Genomic DNA, 22,767 nt, shown 5'->3' with positions numbered 1-22,767 from the left:
GTAATCACCCTGCGGAGGAGATGAGAAACACCATGGATGCCAAAATTTTGAGAAGCACCACCTTTGCCTAGGCCTACATTTCAGAACTGCCTTCGAGCTTTGTCCGCCTTGGAGACGTATCATTTCAGCAAGCGTTTCAGAGTGCGTAGGCAACAGTCCTCGCGTGACATTGTAGGCAGTTTTAGCAACCGTTTCGGAACACTTCCTAGATCACCTCAAGCTTTCAATGAGCATCTTCAAACGATCAACATTTAGAATGCGTAGAAGGCAACACAGTCTTTATTGCGCTAACCTTGGCCTCTTAATTTCCGCCTCCTTTGTACCTTCAACCAGCTCCGCCAACACAAATACTGCAGCCTTTTGAGATGCCCGTTTGGGCTCTGACGCCATGTGTTGATGCACAACTATGGCGGGTGGAGCCTTGGTGTAGCCATGGCATAGAGAAGCAGAAAAAACAAAGAACGAGCGAGAGAGGAGAAGCAAACTCGACACAACAATAAAAAAAGAAAAAAAACAGACGCTATTCTATTTTTTGCTTGTATTCATTTAAAAGAGGTCTACATATATATAAAACAGAAGATTGCCATGCAAACCTTCTAAAACAAAAGAGTGGAGTTCATTTCCATGCTCTAGGAGATGTTCTCATGGGCTTGGAAACCCAACAGTTATGATTTTATCTTTTAAAGGCCCATTCCCACCCATCTCTATCACACACATCTTGCGCATCTCATGAAGCTCAATTGCAGGATTGTGGAAGGCATTAAATGCATGAAGCAGCCACCCCAAAAGCTGCATCCTGCTTAGGTCTTTACTACGGGAGTTGATCCAATAGATACCAAGCATCCATTTTCACATGTCCACTTTGGGTAAGTAAGGCAACTACAAGTATTTCACTCACCTTTTGTTTGACACTATCCAATAGAGGCCTTAGGCCTCGTGGCCTCATCATTGCGTCACATAGTGCCTCAATTTTTGCACCAGTTCAAGGGCTCACACAACCTACGGGGCATTTCCACATAAGACAACAACTTAAGGGCCAAAGCAAGTCAAAGAAAGTTCAAAAGAATTTTTTGTGAAGAGTAGCTTTACTATAGGTGAAGAGGTGATTCACATCAACCATTGATAAGTGAATGGCTACCAATAGCAGTATTTTAAAACTGATGCCAAAATTTTATCCTGAATCAATCAGACACAAGCCCAAGAGTATGAGAAGAAAATTCGTCCTGTGGCACCAACCAATTCGAGAGGAGATACTATTGTGGCATCTTCAACCTTCCATTACTATAAAACTGTCAAACGCTACATATATGGAAGCAGTCGGCAAAAATAACCATGACCAAGAAAACAAATCTTATGCACATAGCTTGGTCAATAAAGTTTTAAACTTTTGATCCCTACTTTTGTGAAGCACTTGTTTGTGTGTCTATGCTACCCTCTATGTGTTTAAGGGAAGGATTTGTGTGATCTCACCTTGTGTTCGGGGGATCTAATGTTACATACCCTACATGTGTTCCAAGGGAGGATTGTGTATATCTACACCCTGATGTCTAAGGAGAAACTTGTGTGCCTACACCCTATGTGTCAAGGGGAGGCAAATTTATCTTTCTTCATCCTCGTTTGTTGTTCGAGGGGAGGCAATTGTGAATATGTGAGTGCTATTTCGTGTATCCAGAAGCCACAAAGGGGAGGATTGTAAGGATTGTGGGTTTTGTAACAATCCCCATGTGTAACCGATCTCCATGTGTCAAGCATAATTTGTGTGTTGTGTTGCCTACCATGGGTCAGGCTACATGTACAACCATGTGTTAGCCCGTGTGTCAATATCGTGTGGCCTATGTAGCTCTATATAAGAGCACATTTGTACAAACTTCTATGATAAATCAAGTATCTTTTTGCATCTATGTTTGGTTATCTTTCTTGAGTTATTAGTTAATTATCATCTTTTAATTATGAACGGCTCTTTTAATTATTTGCCCTAAATCCCTACACATTTTGGGGTAGCTCATGGAAAATCTTTCTTGGCTTCCTTTCTAGTTTATATTTTCAAGTTGCAAAGAGGAGAAAGTCATGCCATTGTTTTAGTCTTTATACATGACCCCCAATCCACAATGCTTGTATACACCGCCTTCTGTCCAAACTGAAGCATCATGTTGTGAGAGTGCAAATCCTTGTGGAGATAGTCTTGCACATGTAGATACTTTAGGGTTTGAATAAGAGCATTTATTATCTACAAAATGTTATTTTGGAATAGCTCTACTGCTCCTTCAATGGTCACATAATCGTGAATGGCTGGTTGACTGTCATCTGTATTGCACTCTTTTATCCACTACTCTACAAAGCTGCCATTCCAAAAACGTGATATGAGCATTACTCTATGTCACGGACCATGGAAACTTCATAAATAATTCCATGATGAGCAATGTTAAACAATGTGGCTTCATATTTAACCTTTTGATCCACTGTGGGTCCATGCAAGTGGACTTTGAAGATCTGTTCCGCACATAGTGGATCTTTAAATGTAGGATGGGTGACACCTACACGCTTCATGTGTGCCCATCTCCCATCTCCGAGCCGTGGAACTTGTATGTTGAATATTGTAGTATCTGGTAAAAGATGGAATATAGGGGGGAGTTGAGATGATTCAGAGCGAGAGTGGCACTAACATCAATCTCTATTCTAATGGTAGCTCCTGGCTCTTTGGTAAAATCGAAAGAGCTAGCTTCCACTCTCGTTCACCTTGCTGCTCTTTCGAGCTCCCCCTTGCTCTTGAACTCAGTATAAAACTGTTGCACAAATTATATACAAGTATGCCTAAAAAATATTTGTTATCTGTTGGATAGTCTTCTTTACCATGTTCAATTGTGAACTTGATGTCATTAGAGATAAGTCAAAAGCAACGGGCGTAAACACATGTTGGTCTCAAATACAAACTTTGCTAAAGCCTCTATGAGCTGGCAATAATACTCTAGAGGAAAAGGGTTTAGGCAATGCCGAAGCTCAGGCTCTGACATGTGATGAAAGTGATGTACTATAACTTTGAAGGCAAAATTTCCTTGATGTTTTGCCAGCTCGGTGTCTGCCATGTCTGTAAGATATATTTTTAAAACATAAACATTATAAGATGAGAGGGAAAACTATCAAAATCATTTCATGACCCTAAACTAGAAACAACTGACGTAATTTATAGAAAACAATGATATATTATGACTACAAACCATACAATATATAATAAATGATTGAAAATGTAAGAAATAAAAAAGCACACACAAAGAGAGAGATAGAGAGAGGTAAACAGGCCACGAGTGTGAGGGACACTCATCACAAGAACTAGACCCTGTTATGTGTGTTATAGTATACACATAAATGATTGGAGTATACATGTGATCAACCTAGGTTGTGCGAGGTACGGTTAGTACAAGTCTTGTACATTGTTGTAATGTTGATGGATAGTTTAATCAATATAATCCCTGATGAAGTGTAATGCACAACACAACCATCATGGACCACTTAACACTCTTGGATTGTGGCCAAACATCATACATATTTACATCCAAGACAACACCAAGTCATCTATTGATGAATGGTGTATCTACAAATCAGAAAGTACAAGGGAAATGTATGTCATGCTCACATGAAGAGGAAATAAGTATGCATCTCTCCACTCTTAGGTAGACGAACGTAGCCCTCATATTTCTATGTAGTAAGAACAATGATGTGACTTAATCTAATCCTTGATGAAGTGTGTGGAACTCACGACACAAACATCAACAAATAACTTAACAATCTCATATGCAAACCAAATATCGTATGTATCTACATCCAAGACAACACAAAGTCATCTAGTGATGAACGATGATGTTTCTTTGGAGTTTGAAGCACAGGAGTAAACAATGTGTCACACAAAGATGAAGAGGTCATGAAATATGCATCTCTCCACTCTCTATATCACGAGCAAAACTCGTGTGTTTCTATGTGGTATAAACAATGATGGGACCTCATCTAAAATTGAGAAACCTATAGGTTACTTTGAAGTGAGAGCTGTGGAATCATTCCTACTTCCCTCCATGAGTCGCCCATTAAATTCTAACTAAGATCTGTGGTGAGAGATATACTATTGCACCACACGATTGAGAATCTAAGTCTGTCCTAGAACCCTTCCATGCAATGAGCCAAGTGGCTGCACAACACGAGAAGAGCAACTAGAATCTGATCATTTTTGGAGTGAGCCGGATGGCTACACACCACGAAGTGGCCTATAACCTGCACGCCAACTTTGTGGTGAGAGAAGAACTACTACACCACACGAGACTGGTACAACACAAAAAAACAATTTAGTACATATAAACACGTGAAATTTTATACCTCAATAGTCTCTATCTATCAATAAATGTATTATAGCTCTCCAACTGGGGAGTCTCTCAAATCCTAGCAATGTAGTAGACAGTCACTAGTTTTCATCAAAATTGGGGATTGTCTTTATATATGCAGTTTTTTCGATCAAAAGATCTTTTGATTGAAAGATACTTTGATCAAAATATATTTCGATCGAAAGTAAAAAATATGGCTATTCAGTGATTATTCGAGATTTTGGCATATAATAACGTTTTATACTTATAATTTTTTTGGTGTATAAAAGCAACCCAAATTCCAAGATCCTAGGAGGAGAACCACACTCCATCTTCTTCCTCATCTAAAGGGCAATAGACTAATGAAACCCTAGACTCAAATACAATCCAAATACCGGAGAAGGTATTACAAGACCAGGCTATGGATAAGGTGGTTGAGGAAGCTAGACATTCTACTATTTTTTTGCTTGAGGATGTAGTGTTTGGGATGCTCTAGAAGTTGGCCTAGACAGATCCTCAAATGGACCTACATGGTGGAAATTATGGCAATTCAAGGTAGAGTGGTTTCCTAATTCTTGACAAGCACGGGAGTTGGAGACAGGTGGTCAATATTTATGTGAGTGCATGGACATGAAGAGCTCATCATATGGTGCATGTCCATCTTATCAAATCAATAATCAGAGTCTTGGTTGCCAAGATATTTCTAGTTAAAGTTTCACCATGGGCCAGTATTGTACTAGTTAGATCGCCTCAGTTGGTGTGCCATCCAAGGTTTTCTCGACCTTGCCAGGGTTTTTATGCAAGGTATGCGGTATATGAAGGCCATAGGAGTCCACATCATGTCAAAAAAGTATAGATTGGTGAGATATTGAAGGTCAAAGTTGGTGGTAGATGCCAACCGGATGATGCCAAATGGATTTTCTCTAATTTTGCCGCATTGGTTGGAGAGCCTCGCAAAGTCAAGGAGCGTGGGGATCAATACAAATTGAATTCGAGAGCAAGAGCTTTTGGTAGGAGTTTACGACTTGGCAATTGGATCATCAAACAAAGAGTGTTAGGCATTGGCATGGATGGAAAAAACCAAGTGTATTTGGTGAGTTTTTGGAAATCTTGATAGGCCTAAACAAGGAGTGGTGCCATGTGGCAGAGGCCTTTATCCCATTTGCGCATGGTGGCTACCCAGTTGCAAGGTATATATATTGAAGGAGCTTGTTCCATTAGGCATCACGAGAGAGAGAGAGTTTTGCTAAGCTAGTAGGTGCATTTAGGACTGAAAAGAGTTAGGTCAAATATTCCCTAGTAATAATAATCACATTTTTGGCAAGTGGTCAAAAGTGGGATTTGAAACCTAAGGCACACTCCTTTAGTGTTTTTCTATCTTTTCTTTGAGTTTGGTTGCGTTTGAACTTCATTTTCTTGGTGAAATTCTTGCAATATCTTGACTCGTTTTCTACTTGGCATGCGGTTGAGTAATGTTAAGTAGGGATTGAATGTGTTTTCCCAGAAAGTGACAAAATCTTGTAGCCACCAATCATTACTTAGATCATCTCCATCCCATGGTATGAAATTGATGTCCGTGGTTCTTACAATCTCTACAATAGGATAGTTGGTCTTGGTAAGTAGAGGGCCCATTATTTTGGCCCCATTTCCAGAGACTAGGTAATATAAACTAGAGAAAAACTCAAAGTGCTAGTAACATTGTCCAATTATTTCCTCTAGGTCAAAAAACATTGTTTAGAAACCGCAAGATTGAGGTGTGTCTACTTCAGCTGTGTAGAGGTGTCTTGGGAGTAGTCATGCTCTTCAAGAACCTTTTAGGCTTAGGTTAGGTTGTCTTTGAGTGGTTGCTACATGTTCAAAGAACTATTCCATGTTGGTCCTGTGTAAGGTCTCTGGCACCCGTGTAGAGGGGATTCCCATAAAAAGGATTAATATCAAGCCATTATGGTCATAAATAGAAAGTTTCTATTTTTGATAAATTTTCACCTATGATGAGCTAATGTTATATTGATGTAAGCTTTTCAAAAATAAAATTTTTACTTTTTTCCACTTTTATCCAAATATAGTAAGTTTTGAGGTGCTTGCACCCACCTAAACGTGACCGTCTCGTCTAAATCTACCATGTCCTAAATTTCCATAAAAATAGCTATCTCCTTGAAAAAATGCTAAATATAGTAAGTGTGTGCAATCGACACCTTAGATTGTCTTCCTTAAGCTTGTCTTTTAATAGCATCGTTTGGAATTAGTTCTAATAAGCCAAGCTCACTATAAACAATTAATTTTCATCCTAGTGTTAATAAATTAATTCTTTAGTCTAAGGTATGTATATGTATACATGTGCATGGGCATGTATGTGCATGTGTATGTATGTCCATGGATCACCATAAATGATCCATAGCCATGGAACCATCTCTTATGGTACGGTTGACTATAAGCATGCGTAAGTACATGAGGTGTATCACCCAAAAGGGTAAAGAGGGACACCTCTAATGACTAAGTGGGAGTTTGTGACACCTCTACATTTGATTTTAGCAAGAAGGGGAAAGTAGGGGAGGTATGGGACTGATTCAGGCAACAAGGAACCTCCAAAATCTATATAAATGGCATCCCCACTTAGTTTTACATGCACTTGATGTAAGACCGCGGGGAATAGACCATGCAACTCTCCACCCAACCGTGCTATTTATAGACTCCTAGCCTCTAAAGATAGCGCCCCTTGACCTCATGTCCGTCCTGGCCCTTGGCCCTGCCCTTGGCCTGACATTACTCCCCCCTTGGAGAAGCGTTTTCGTCCTCAAAAACACAAGTGGTAGTATCTTCGTAAGAACACTGATGTTTTCCTTATTGGCATCCTCTACATAGGCCAATTGTCCATATGACCGATACCTGGTGCAGTGAGGAGGTTCAATGAAACCAAGAGCAACATCTTGATTTTTAACATTGTTGTCCTTTTGCAACCACCCGTATCTAAATGGTAACTCATGATAACTCATGTGAGTATCTTGAAAAGCTCATAGCTACTGAAAGATAGAATAGGGAGTGTCCTCATGTCAAACTTCTAAACATTTTGGAGCACACAGAACCACATGTTCACCCCTAACAAAGGCTACATGCCAACATACTCTGTCAGCACACCTACTAAGTCCTTGACTTATGAAACTATCGGTATCCAACCCCACCACAACAGGTGTTCAAAGTTGAAAACCTAACCTAAGCCAATTCTAGAATAAGGAGAGAATCACCTATTCAGAATGCATTGTGCTAACGTATGCTCTTAGTAGATCCTTTAGCACGGTTTACTAACGTATGCGCTTAGCATATCCTTTAGTGCTAAATAGAATACTTGTAAGCTGCCCATCCAACATGGGATGAATAACAGCAGTAAGAGTGAGGTACTTTCCCCAACCACTTACAGACAGTCTTCCACGACTGACGACAAACGATGACTCAACCATTGAGTATCCATCCATATACTCGATATGGAATGGAGACAACCAACTACGTTGAAGGTAGATTGGAGGGTCCAGCAACCAATCACTAACATCCATACTCAGTCATCACCTTGTATGGCAGGGTGTAAACGCATACTAAATCTGCAAGAGAGATTGCACTAGCAGTGCAAAAGGGTGCGGAAAGAATAAAGTCCATGGATTTGCATGCCGCTCCAAATAAATTTGTGTTAAACACTAGGGCCCATAACACCTAGTGTGCATGCATTTAACACAAACATATCCAAACCGCAATTCCATGACGAGAATTTCCACGATACTTACATGAAAATCTTGCAGCAAACTTGGACCATAATAAAATGTGACAACCCGGTCACACCTAGGAACCAACCATGAGACCTTCTCATGAACGTAGCATACTTTGCAGCAAAAGTTGGACCATAATAGAATGTGACAACCCAGTCACACCTAGGAACCAACCATGAGACATTCTCATGAACGTAGCATACTTTGCTATATGTAGAAACGACCCTCCGTTAAGGTGGTTTCACAACACTTGTAATCACAACAAGTTTGTACTTCGTACCCGATAATTTTTGGCCACTGAAATTGTTCCTGATACTGTGTGCGTCAATTGGTCTAATGAACGGATGCGACCAGCACCTAGGGACTTCATCGCGACACATCATTTCGAATTGGGCGCCAGTGTCAGTCCTAGAGACTCATATTCTCCACATGTGGAATATGTCTCAAGTAAGGATATCAAGAAAAGCGACATCCATCAAGTACAAGCTGGTACTTGTGTGTGGAGGTAACTGCATACATTCCACGAGAAGAGTGAGAGCGACCCTCATTATCATCCTCCACACTGGCTAAACTGAACTCCTTGAGTTCCTAGACCATGTTGTATCCCATGTGACAACATGTGCCAAATCGAACCCTACAACTAGGTTTGTAACAGCATAAGGTATAGTGAACACTACGGTCCAAAATACTCTGTTCACGTATCCGTAGTCAAACGGAGAGGAGCTTGTCTCCTACCTGAAAAAGCAAACATCATTGCATTGGAAACCGTGGGTGTTGAGTGCGCAATCCAGTGCCTTTGGTTAACATCTACATAGTCAAACCCCTTGGTAAGACCCTCTGTAGAAACTGCTCAACTAGCAGGCAACGGTAATCCAACATAGTTAACCGTGTACATAATGATTGGAATCAACTCAAAAAGTTGAATTCGTCCGCTACCGGGTGGTAGATTGCGGAATTCTTTCCTTGAAAGTTTAAATGGGAGAGATCAAACTGTGATCCTCAATGCCTATGGGGTGATGTAGCAGTCACCCGTCGGGTCATACCCCAAAACAATATGTCCATAGACACTCTGTAGTGCTATAGAGAGAGCAGGAAATCCACACAAGTGAACTGCCTAGCTTGTGTGGATAGCCATGCTGTCACCACTGATTGCTGCATCTATACTTCCGTGTAGAGATCAGTTGCTGTGAGTTGAAGATTTATCAAAACTCAACTTGAATGTCGCACTGAAAACATGTAGTGCAAAAATGACACTGTAAACAGCCTGAGTGACAGGACCCTTGCTTGTCCCTTAAAGTCGATGTATACTTCCTTGGGTAGATCTGTTCACTCTTGAAAACAATCACCCAAAGAATGCCAATAGTTGGGTCTTACCCTTGGCCTGACAATGGCTCTTAGCCTGTGTGGCTCATAGCCCTTGTGCGAATAAGTGTTCAATGGACGAACCGATGAAGACTAATCTGAGTAGCATCTTAGCTACGTGCTAGCTGAGAGTTAGAGCACCTTGGCTCAAGCTGACTCATGAGCAAAACACGTATCAAAAGCTTCTCATAAGATTTTTCATTTCATTTTTCCCTTAAAGAGAGAGAGAATGAGAGAAGAAGAGTATGCTGGGTTGAGGAACTAACCTTAAGTGTTTAGAGTGGGTGCCCAAGGTGTGTGCTCTTACGCATCGTATGCCTGAAATGCAGCTTATCCTATAAGCATTCCACAGTGTTCTGGTATGAGGCTCTCATCGAGAGAGGTAACAGAAACACAAAACTCACTCCGACCCACCTACCTTGTAGGGGTCGTGAGTGTATGAGTACGATTGAGCTATGGCACTTTGCCCATAAAATAAGTCCTAGATTGAGGTTCCTTTTAGTGTTGTTGTGTATTAATAGCAACCAACAATCATGCTAAACAATCCTGTGAAACAATCCATCAAGTTTTCTAACAGAGTGACGAGTGTGATAGCGGAAGCGTAATCCATGATGGGGTGGAGGTGAGTCCACCTAGCTAACATGCCTTGCATGCAAGCTTATAAGCCCGTGGCTACTATGACGGCCTCAAGCGTGAGAGCCGAAATCAGAAGTGCCTTGCACAACCTGCATTGGAATTGGGACATCAGAACGGGATATCACCACACTTAAAATGAGAGAAAACTGCAAGTCATACCAATTCTCCAAACTTGCGTGGCAATACCCTTGATGCCAAAGCAATGGGCAGTAGCATGGCACGCAGGAGAAGCCTTGCTTCATGTCGAGTTATCAAAGCATTGTTTTTTCCGCAACAAACAACATGTTCCAAAGTAACCATGAAAACATGCAAAATAAAAAAATTTAAAATTTGGCTAACCTGGTTATCCTACTGGAACCGGTTTTCCTGAACGCGTGATGGAGAAACTCATTCCCATCAGGCTCGTAGCCTATGCTGTTGTACGAGAGAGAGTTGGCGTGTGTATCATATACACCTTTTGTGCATGTAATGAAATAACAATGCAAGGAAATTGGTAAATCCTTCCCTAGTTTGTATGCTCTTAGCAAATGCCAGATGTGGGGAGTCTCAATGCAAGATGCATAAATAGAAGCCTTGCTTCACTTAAGGTCATCCAATGGATGAGACAAGAATGTAACCTGAAATCTCATAGCTAACAGATGCTCTTGGTGACACACATATGTCCGAGCAGAAAAAGATTGACCTTGTCAAAATTGTGTAGAGAATTGGCCTTGCCAAATGTTGCTACTGATTGAGAATCATAAGATTGCTCGACAGAGAGAGAGATATCAGCTACAGCGGAACTATCCATTGTCAGCGACTGTCCAATACTGCTTAATCAAAGCAACCTTTGCTTGACAAGTTGGCAGTGTGAAAATTCATATGGTGGTCAACGTTGCATCTCGCTCCTAGCTGTGAATGTCAATGCTTGTTCCATGATGCTTCATGTACCCATATTGCTTGCTCTTAGCAAGCTGATTAGCTTTATGAATGATAACATTCATCCTTCATTCCATTGTATACGAGAATTATCAAGCACTTTGCTCAATAATTACTCTACTTCATGTTGTCAAGGGCCTTGCCCAATTCGCAACCAATTTGGAATCTTGTGAGCAACTTCAATGCTCCACTGGTGGTACACAAAGTGTGCGCCGATCATGTCGAGCTCTGTGCACCTTGAACAAGAGCGTTGCTACTGGTTGTCCTTGCCGAATACTGTATTAGGATATGGCACAGGCCCTGCCTTAGTTTCTTTTGTATCAACCTTCACTCTCCGACGAACAGTATACTCAAGCCGTGCTTGATGTTGATCCCACAACCCAACAGTTGATCATTGCAAACCAAGCAGGCAACAAAAGTAGAATATGTACCGAACTGTGACAAGCCATGCTTGTGGCTGCATGCAATAGCTACATAGCATGTTTGGAAACGTCAGCAAACCCAAAACAAAAACTATTGCATACCTGGTTAATCATGCGATTCGACTCGTGAGTCACTTTGTCCATGGACCTTAGACCGCAACCGAAACCGTAGCCGAGATTACGGAGAAGCCTTTCAGCACCTATCTAGGTTGCAACTCGCCCTAGACTACACCCTTGCTGAGTTCGGGTTGTGTATGCCATTGGCTTCTATGGTCACAGGATTCAGTCGCTCTTTCTGCCGTGTTGTGGGAAGTTTTCTCCATGTGAGAGAGAGCTCTCGTTTGACGGCTATGGACTCCAAAGCGCTGGGCACTGCGGGCACTTATGGAAGCATTGCTTGGAGGTTTTCTCCATGGGATGGGCCCCTTGGGAACCCTTGGGCGCCCAATTAACTTTGGTATGAAAATAAAAAAGACTGCATAAGGCTATGGCGGGCTGCCGACCTGCGCAAGCAAAGATAACGCCATGCTAGGTGCCTGCGTTGCTCGACACAGCGCGCTCATGAAGCGTGCTTTGCTCCTCAGCCCGACGCGCTCCCATCAGTCCAAACGTCACTTGACTCCAAGCACGTCGACGGATTCCCCAATTCCATGCAAGGTCGGCTTCACACACGGCCTCCTTGACTTTGGAGGGACTGCATCCCATAGCCCTGCTTGCTGTCGAGTCTCTGATGGTGACCGTTTCTGCCATGCAACTTCATGCACGACCTTACCCTCCTTTGCATGGCTTTTCATGAGACTTGAATTTCACCAGGGCTGTGAGAGAGATCGAGATCGAGATCGAGATCGAGAGAGAGAGAGAGAGAGAGAGAGAGAGAGAGAGAGAGAGAGAGAGAGAGAGAGAGAGAGAGAGAGAGAGAGAGAGAGAGAGAGAGAGAGAGAGAGACAGAGAGAGAACATGCATCGAAGTAAAGCTTCCTCCTCCTCCACAAGGCTTCCTCCCCTCCATAGCTCCTCTCTCCCCCTGAGCTCTCATACTAGTGTGAGACCGCGGTGGATTGGACCATGCAACTCTCCACCCAACCGTGCTATTTATAGACTCCTAGCCTCTAAAGATAGCACCCCTTGACCGCATGTCCGTCCTGGCCCTTGGCCCTGCCCTTGGCCTGACACTTGAACACACTTGGGATAAGGGAGATCTGCTGCTGTGGCAAACAACTTGGTGAATACCACATCAAAGCTTTGAGAGATCAATAACTCCAAAGCACATTTGGATAATGTAAATCTATTATTAATCAGGTTATTATCAATATCCCCTCTCAATTGGAATCCTTTTTAATTGTTTCCATATTATTCTTCAATTGGAATCCTTTCCAATTATTACCATATTATTATTCAATTGCAATCCATTCTGATTGATACTCTATTATCAAATGCTATACTCTTATCTACCTATCCTCAATTAGAAATCAACAATCATTAAACCTATTTTATGGTAATCTCTCTACATTACAAAGTAATGAAGGTCTCAGTGCTTGATTACATAATCAATTGTGTTGATTGCATGCATAATTATTCATCAATGTAACTTAGATGCTTGCATGAATTATCTAATCATATTCAAGAATCTTTTCCGACTAAAATGCTGTATTAATATGTAAGGATTGTTGAGAATATACTATCTCAAGTAGGAAAGTAATGTTTGCCTAGTAGGAAAACTCTCGAACCTTCTTCATTCAAAATCCTATACCAATATAGTCAAAACTCCCTTTGATATCCAAGGAGGAGGGCTTAGCGAAGTGAACGCTAAAGCAATGCATATGGGTGCACACATCTTGAGGGTTAATGCCTAAAATGCAAGATAATACTTGCGGGTTGGTGCCTTGGTTGCAAGTTAGTCACTGCGGTTTTGTACCTAGGTTGCAGGAGTACAATTTAGTTGCATGGGCAACTAAAGACACTCAGAGCATTGAACTCTCGCCAAGAGGAGGGAACTCTTGGGGTTTGGGTATTTTAATGAACAAGGGCTGTATGTTGGTTTTCTTCTACAAAAGATTGTTTTGGTGTCGATTTGATAATTCTTAAAGGCTGTTTTCACAAACTTGTGATGGGAATTTGAAAAAGGAATTTTGTGTATGAACAATCATGCGGTAGTAATTAGAAAACAAGAAAGAAAGTGTGAGCGTGAGGTGGAAAGTGGGGACTAGCTCAGGTTGCCAAGCAAGGATGGGTGGTCTTGATTAGTCAAGAAACTCTTCACTCCCTCTTATTAAGAGAACAAAAATTAGAGACTCATTGTGCCAAGAGTCGAGAAGTCCCAAATAGATTTTCCCTTGGAAGGTATGGGGACAAAGGTATTTGGATTTTCTCTCTTTTGGAAGGTGATAATTAGAGACTTATAAAATTCTTGTATTGGTTCATGCTTTCCCTGTAAGACAAGGCTAAGAACCCTCTTGAATTTGGACTCAAATTACTTGGTGAGAAGATATTGTCTATTGAAAATCAATTCCTTCTTGAATTTATTTTCTCAAGTGATTAGGGCCTAGCGACCTGTCAGGTACCCTCCTATTGCCAAATGGATATAGTAATGGGGTGGGGAGCCTAGGTTAAGAAACTAGAAGAATCATTATGGCTTGATATTTTGGAAAATGAATGGAGACTTAAGTTTGAGATCATCATCAATGGTTCAAAAAGATGTCGATGCTAAGTATCAGAAGTTCAAGACCTTTGAGATAACATATTTTTAGGCTTGTCACTCTTAAAATTTTTCTTTCTGATGCAACATGATGAATATTTCAATGAAGGCTTTCTCTCCTTCATCAACAAGAATCCAAAGGGGATGGAAACTTGTGTGGGGATGTGATGGTAGCATCTTTTACATCAATGTGAAGGAGCTTGAATGTCTATGTTCTTATCTAACAAGCTTTGGCGGGGGGAAGAGCTGAATGTTATCCAACTTTACTAGTTCCTCGGTGTTGTCAAAGATGACTACACTGTTATCTCTAAAATGGCATTGACATGACCTTAAATGAATGGGTTTTCAATCAAGTGGTGAAAGTGATCCCTACTTATAGGATCAAACCTGTTTCTGTCCTTAATATCTTTCCTCAAAAGAGGCACCTTGTATTCTATGAACCCCACAAAGATGTGTATACAAGCTACTAATCATACAAAGTAATGGATTGTAAAAAATTATCCACAAATACCTATTGATTATACCACTATGTTCCTGGGAATCCGGCTCTAAGAATAATATAGCTTTTTAGAAAAGCAAACCTTTATATATATCATGATAGAATAAAAATATGCTCATCAATGAGATCTCAACTTTGTACATATCTTGATATAAATAAAGTAATGGAATCTTGAATTTAAATAAAGCTAGTTTCTTTCCAAATTTTGTCTTGAGCTGTGGAAATTTAAAGCACTTGGTATGGCGTTAAAACCATCAACAAGTGTATTACTACGTAGGTACCATCAAATGCTTTATACACGACCATATAGGAGGAAAAACTTCTTCTCAAACAAGCCCAACCACCCACATTCAAAGGTGAGGAAGCCCATATTGAGCGTGATGTTGAAGCCTGGATTGAGTCACGATCCATGTTTGGAGCCCAAATTGACTTTTTTTCGTACCATTAGAATCAGCATGATTAGGAGGTCCTATGGTATCAAATTTTTTGATAATGGACCTCTAGATTGAAAGTTAGGTCAATTTTGGCACTTTGTCAGAGTGCTTGACAATTATGGGATTTTGGATAGGTTTTTGATATCCTAATTCAGTTTTGAAAAGACCACTAGACTCCTTGTGATGTCCCCTAGCTATGGTGCAAATTTCGTATCAGTCTGTGACAAAGAAACATGGACCGCGATCCATGTACCTATGTGTCAGATGGTAATGAAACTTGGCACACAGCTTCCCCTTGGTCCACTGATCCCTGCTTTATGGTTTTTATGTGATTTGGATTACTTTAGATCAAGCAAAATTCACTCCCTAGGTCTATTTTAGGGTTTTCAACTTGAATTGTTTTTGGCTCTTTTCACCCACTTTTTTAACTTTTTTGACAAAATTTCTTTGGGGACTTTTGTTCACAATTGTCTTTGCTATAGGCTAAAAAATTTTCTATCCAAAAATTTCTCAGGGGTACATGGATCGCGATCCATGTTTCACCACTTTTGGACCTGAACTTTTGGCGTGCTAATAACTTATGATGTTTGTAGCCTGCTCCACAAATATTTTTGAATTTGGATCAGTCCTGCGGTTTTTGACTAGTTTCTATATTTGGCTATTTTGACCAACTTTTTTCAATTTTTTGACATTCTCCCTTTTGGCAAAGTTGTTCCACTAGTTATCAGGGATGTACTTGTCAAATATCAACCGCAAATGTAAAAAAGGTACATGGATCACGATCCATGTTTGACAACATTTTTTCATGAATTTTGTTTTGCTAGTTCTCTATGCCCTATAGAAGCCAAATCTCACCCCTTTTTGAATTTGGATCCCAAAATCTCAAGGTTTGCCCAATTTTGTGTCTGAAACCCTCTCTTTGCTGTTTTTGCCCTAACAGTCAATTTTGATGTGATTTTTGATATTTTTCTTTCAAGAAAACTTGATCAGAGTAGTTTCCCACTGTTGCACAATGTCAGTGATCACCGTTCAACAAAGTTGGTCTCTAGGGTACATGGATCGCGATCCAGTTCAACCATAGAATCTTGCCAAACTTTTCAGGTTGCTTCTACAAAGTCTGCTAACGCCCTTGATCCACAAATTTATGAATTTGGATCACTTTTGATGTCTCTACCATCAAATTTTGCAATTTCGGAGTTATGATCATTTCGGCCAAATTATGGTTTTCACCCTTTTTTCCTTCAATCTTTTAGCCCAAATTTGATGGTTGTAGTTTCTACTTACCCCCCTACTCCTAAGTACTGAAATGAAACATGAAACAAAAACAAACAAAACGGTATAAAATAAAGTCAAAATGGAAAACAGTTCAACACTCTAAAAGCATAGAGAAAATCGAAGAATGAAATGCATTTGGCTATCTCACTCACAACCCTCTTTACTTCTTAAGGATAGACCTAGCAAGTCCTTGACTTGTAGACTCTATCAAGCACTGCTAAAGTGTAAATGGAATGGAGAGACAAATCTTAGCAAAGAACGCACTAGGTCACTTACCATCTAAGGATCATATCCCAGCAATGGTGCCAATGTTAGCGGGTCGCCGTGACGGACTTCTACAGCATAGCTTCCTGGCACTAACATAATGTCAATACTCAGGGAAAGTGTCTGGGATTGGACATGGAGACTCTTATGAGATTGTCAATCTCACGAAGTAAACCTTAACAAGAAAACACACTAGCTCAACAAGAAAACCAACACTCAATGACCATGGAAAATCAACCTATGTCCTTCCTCACAGCTCTAGGTTATCATGCCAGTTTGGCACCCGAACGGACTCAAAATGGAACGAAAAATTAGGAGGAGGTCCAGGACACCTAGGGGCACTATCCTAGCAAGTCTGGTCGCAATTCGACGAGGTACCAAACTCACGATACATCATGAAAAAGGTCCCGAAAACTGCAACAGAACATACCAGAAATGTCGTGTTATGGTCTAAGAACACTATCCTATGGTCAAAATGACTCAATGAAGTGATTTAAGCACTCAAATATACAATTAAAACTCACAAAGGCTCTCGGGGAGGTCACCTAATACAAATGTAACCTATCATGTGCGTTCAATAGAAGGGTACTTAAAGTTCTTGAAACTTATAGAAATATATATACAGAAAGGACATTATTTTTTCAAATTTGAAAAAAACTTACATATTTTAAAAGAAAAGGGTACATTATGTTCTTAACAAAATTCACAGATAAGGGGTTTTACAACCATGTCTTGAACGCACGTGATATGGTAGTTTTACACATAGTGACCCCCCCGAGGAGACGCTGTTGGGAAACAAGCAAACTGAAACACCTCTATAGTGATGTCACCCAAGAGCGTTGAAAGAGCACTACAAGAAGGAAAATCCCTTTGAAACACCACAATTCTATCAAGAGTAGTCCCCTTGGGAATTTATTGGCCGTCGCCCACCCAAGAGACTATGTCACATAGGAGAAAAACCCTGCCAAAGCATGGATTTACAGCACACGTCGACCAATGCATATGCAGACAAGGGCCTCCCCTTTCACCATTGAATACCAAAAACCCACAAATTCAACATCAAGTCCAAAATTCATATATACATGCCCTCCCAATCTGCCTGTACACAATTTGCTACTAGGCTGCTATAGCCATAACCCTGCAGAGAACTAGTCATAACCTGAAGAGCATAACTCCAATTGGGGCACTTTAAAGCTTGAGAGATATCTTAAAAAATGATTGGCGAGAAAGTTGAAGATGACCAAATTTGAATCTACATGCCGCTACATGCAAAATTGATGCGAACAGGGAGCTGTCCTGACACGACTACACGTAGAGTAGGCAAGGCGAGGGTGAAAATTGTAAACAACAGAAACCATCAAGAAGGCATAACAAGCTCAAACCTGAAAATTTATGGATTTTGGCTGAACTTATTTAAGTTTTTACCTGATTTTAAGTTATATACAAGTCTCACTTCAAAAAACTCACTCATGGGCACTTACAGTAGCCCGACAGTTGTCACTAGACGCATGTGGGCTTTCGTTTTGTGGGTTTTTTAGCTTGCTTCAGCAAGCACATGTACATGCACTGCAAAATCTTCTTCATCACTTTTCTCATCAGAACCAGTATCCAAGGATTTCTTTCTAGCCATATCAAACCTCTTATTATCACCCCTTCTATTGTAGAGAGTGATGGTACCATGTCCCCAATCCTATATAGCTTTGGTTGCCTATAACCATGGTCTTCCAAGGATGAGCGAGAAAGCACCAATACCCGCGGGCATAACATAGAAATTTACCAACACTTTAACATAAAATATATCCACCTCCAAGTCCTTTACAACTCCCAAGAAGCTCACCCTTGATTGGTTGGCAAGCTTTATTTGAAAACCTGAACTCTTCACCATGCTGAGTCCCAACTTTGATACACAAGCTTGAGTAATAACACATACCTGTTCACCTCCATCAATATAAGCCTCACCAATGCCTTCCTCTTATGCCATGCATCCATAGTGGGGCATATATCAGGTGCCCAATCAAAGATAGAACTCTCACTGACCCCCTTTTCATGGGGTTGACTACGTGCTCCCATTGCCTCTTTAACTTGGGACACATCTCCATGAGTTGCCCATAGGTAACATCAGCCTTTCTTCTCACCAAATCAGCCCAAAAACTATAATTTGGTTTCCCTTCTCCCAAAGGAAAGTCGGATGCATTGTAATGTTGCCTGGGTTTTCTCTTCTTCTTCTCTTTACCTGTACCTGTTTCAACCTGTTTTGCTCTTTGGGGTTGGGACTTGCATCACTCATATCATGATCTCTCGTAACCCTCTTACCTACAGGCATGACAATAGCTCATGAATCATCCTCTTTCTTATCCAAACGGATTATGCTTACCACTTTTGTTTTGCCCTTCTCTTCTACTATCAAAACACTTGGTCTTGCATCCCCTTTAATCCCAATACCATAATCTTGAGCTCAAGAAGGAATTTGTGGAGGAAGAGGAAACATGTCACCATCATTTCTCTTTTCCTTGTCTCATTGAGGGCGTTTATGACCCCATTCACCACAATTGTAACATTGAAACATATCCCCTCTTCCAGCCATGCATTGTAATGTTGCCTGGGTTTTCTCTTCTTCTTCTCTTTACCTGTATCTGCTTCAACCTGTTTTGCTCTTTGGGGTTGGGACTTGCATCACTCATATCATGATCTCTCGTAACCCTCTTACCTACAGGCATGACAATAGCTCATGAATCATCCTCTTTCTTCTCCAAACGGATTATGATTACCACTTTTGTTTTGCTCTTCTCTTCTACTGTCAAAACACTTGGTCTTGCATCCCCTTTAATCCCAATACCATAATCTTGAGCTCAAGAAGGAATTTGTGGAGGAAGAGGAAACATGCCACCATCCATTCTCTTTTCCTTGTCTCATTGAGGGCTTTTATGACCCCATTCACCACAATTGTAACATTGAAACATATCCCCTCTTCCAGCCATGCCTCCTCCTCTACCACTTGTAAAACCCTCATTGCTTCCAAAACCACGTCCATATCCATATCTTTGACCTCTTCCACCTCCCATCATATGCACACTAAGATTCTTTATAACACCTACAACCTCTTACATCTCCTTGCAAAAAGCATTCACATCATGAGAAGCTTGTTGATCATAAGCTGGCTCCCTAATGAGGACCCTTGGTTGCCCTATCGCTTTCACTTTAACCTTTGGATCGACATTGATTCCAAGTTGATAAAGACACTCTACTTTCCACTCTTTATTCTTTGCAATTTCAACTTCCTCCTCAAAGGTCCTTGGCTGCTTGAGCTCTACCTTCAAGCAAAGGTTACTCTTCAAACTTGCAAGAAACCTGCCCTTCTTCAACATGGCTGGAGTAATTTCAGACCCCAAAGATGTACACCACTTTTTCCAAAATGCATTGAGTGCCTTCACAAAGTCTTCTATGGTTTTGGCCTTCACCTTGTACCAAGCCTTGAATAGACTGCCATAACTTTTGTGGGTCTTCCACCCGTTGAAAGTGTGTAAGAAAAGCATCTCCTACAATTTCATAAGTCATAACTTGAGGAGGTTGGGCTGATTGTAGCTCCGTTTCATAGCCTTCCCACCATTCCCTAGCATCTCCGTTCAAACAGAAGTAGAAGATTCGTAGCACCAACCGCTTTGTCTTGCTTGTCAGCAAGAAGGCAAGCAAAATCCATTCTGTCAATCAAACCTTTGGAACTTTCATTTGATTTCCCACTAAACTCTGGAAAATTAAATGCCATGTCTTCTAAAACCTGTACACTGAAGGTAACTTGAAGCGATTCCTCGGTGGCAGGCACCAAAACACTGTTGGAAAACAAGCAAACTAAAACACCTCTATAGCGATGTCACCCAAGAGCGTTGAAAGAGCACTAAAAGAACACCAAAAGACTTGGAAAATCCCTTTGAAGCACCACAAGTTCAGCAAGAGTAGTCCCCTTGGGAATTTACTGGCCCTCGCCCACCCAAGAGACTATGTCATATAGGAGCAAAACCCTGCCAAAGCATGGATTTACAGCACACACCGACCAATGCATATGAAGTCGAGGGCCTCCCCTTTCACCATTGAACACCACAATCCCACAACTTCAACATCAACTCCACAATTCATAGATACATGCCCTCCCAATCTACCTGTACACAATTTGCCACTAGGCTGCCATAGCCATAACCCTGCAGAGAACTAGTCGTAACCTGAAGAGAACAACTCCAATTGGAGCATTTTAAAGCTTGAGATAAATCTTGAAAATTGACTGGCATGAAATCTTAAGATGACCAAATTTGAATCTACACGCCGCTACATGCAAAATTGATGCGAACAGGGAGCTGTCCCGACATGACTACACTTAGAGTAGGCAAAGCGAGGGCCAAAACTGCAACAGAAACCATCAAGAAGGCACAATGAGCTCAAACCTGCAATTTGTGGGAGTTCTTCTAAACTTATTTAAGTTTGTACATGCGTTTAAGTCATATACGAGTCTCACATCAAAAAACTCACTCATGGGCACTTACTGTAGCCCGACAACTGTCACTAGACTAGCGACTTGCAATGCATGTACATGTGCTTTCTAAAGCAAGCTAAAAGCCCCACAAAAAGAAATCCCACATTCTCTTTTGACATCGGCCGTCATGTTCATATGTAAAAATTTACCAAAAACAGGGTGTCAAAAATGCGCCCAATAACGCGTACTTGCGAACCACATCAAAACTGGCACTGCTTACACTTAATTTAAAGATCAAAGAGAGAGGAACACAATGCAAGTTTTGGATTTGGAAACGGATTACCCAATCATTAGCATCAATGATTACAAGTTGGAGTTGAATCCTAGCTTGAGCATACGTACAACAAAGCTCTTTTCTTCTCTAAAGATAAGTCCCCCTCTTACATTAAAGTTATTCTTTATACCTAGGGAATTCTAAATAGCCAGTGGCAGGATCATACAGACCTTTACAATGATCATGACAGCATTTTGAAGCTGCAAGAGCCCAACATGTAAACCAAACTATGCTTGCAATGTTTCGTCTTACTAGCGATGCAAAAATATGGTGGAAACAAAATTGCAAGGACTTGGGTGTTTCAAGATCTTCCCAATCATATTAGAGGAGCGGTTACAACACAATAGCTTCAACCCACTCATCAAGACACCAATATGAATGAGTTCTTTGCTCTAAAAAATTTATCCTTTTATCGGTGAGAGAATAATACAAATTTGTAACCTTGCAAAGATATGCCCCAAAAATGTCCATTTAACAGCAGCAGGTAGCACAATTTGTCCAGGATTGAATCATCGCTTGGGTACCCATCTTGAAGCAATGAGACCCACATCAATTTAGGATCCGCTCTTAAGGGCAACACCTCTAGCTAAAGAAATGGCTAGGAATTAGGAAAGAGAAAACTTTAGAACCCAAAGGGACAGGTCAAATTATTGGATCCCTAGAATTCCTAATCAAGCTTATCAACGTCTCCCTATAGTAGCAGCTGTAACTATAACAACTCAACTTGAGAATCCTCATGTTCATTGTTATGAGTGTATTGAGCTAGGATACTATAGGAATAGGTGTCCCAAAAGAAGTGTAGAAACTACTGAAAATGTAGTTCTTGTGGCACCAAATGGTAGAGGTCATCCGGTTTGTTGTGGAGAAAGGCCCATACAGGAAGAGGCCGTGGAAGAGGAGTTGTGGCTCAAACTCATGCCATTATTATGGAAGAGACAACATTAGGAGACCTAGCTAATGAGAGAATAACTTGCACCTTTGAAGCTTAGGAATAGAAGAATCATTCAACGCCTTGTCAAATGGAAAGATTTTCCTGAAGAAGATGCAATGTCAGAAGAAGAGACATCTCTCCTTAAATATCATCTGGACTTACCCTTGTGATGAGGACATCTCAATTCTTCAAGGTGCGGAGAATGTAAGGTCTATGGAACCCTTGCAGGGGGGACTCCCGTGTGAAGGATTAATATCAAGCCATTTTAGTCATAAATAGAAAGTTTTTACTTTTGGTAGGTTTTTCACATCTGATGAGCTAATGATAAATATATTGATGTAAGCTTTTCAAAACTGAAGTTATTATTTTTTTGCCACTTTTGTCCAAATATAGTATGTTTTGAGGTGCTTGCACCCACCTAGTCGTGACCATCTC

The sequence above is a fragment of the Adiantum capillus-veneris genome, chromosome 11, assembly GCF_014529385.1.
Source record: "Adiantum capillus-veneris isolate H3 chromosome 11, ASM1452938v2, whole genome shotgun sequence".
Lineage (NCBI taxonomy): Eukaryota > Viridiplantae > Streptophyta > Polypodiopsida > Polypodiales > Pteridaceae > Adiantum > Adiantum capillus-veneris.
The sequence above is the reverse complement of the archived record's forward strand: the minus strand, read 5'-3'. Positions refer to the sequence as shown.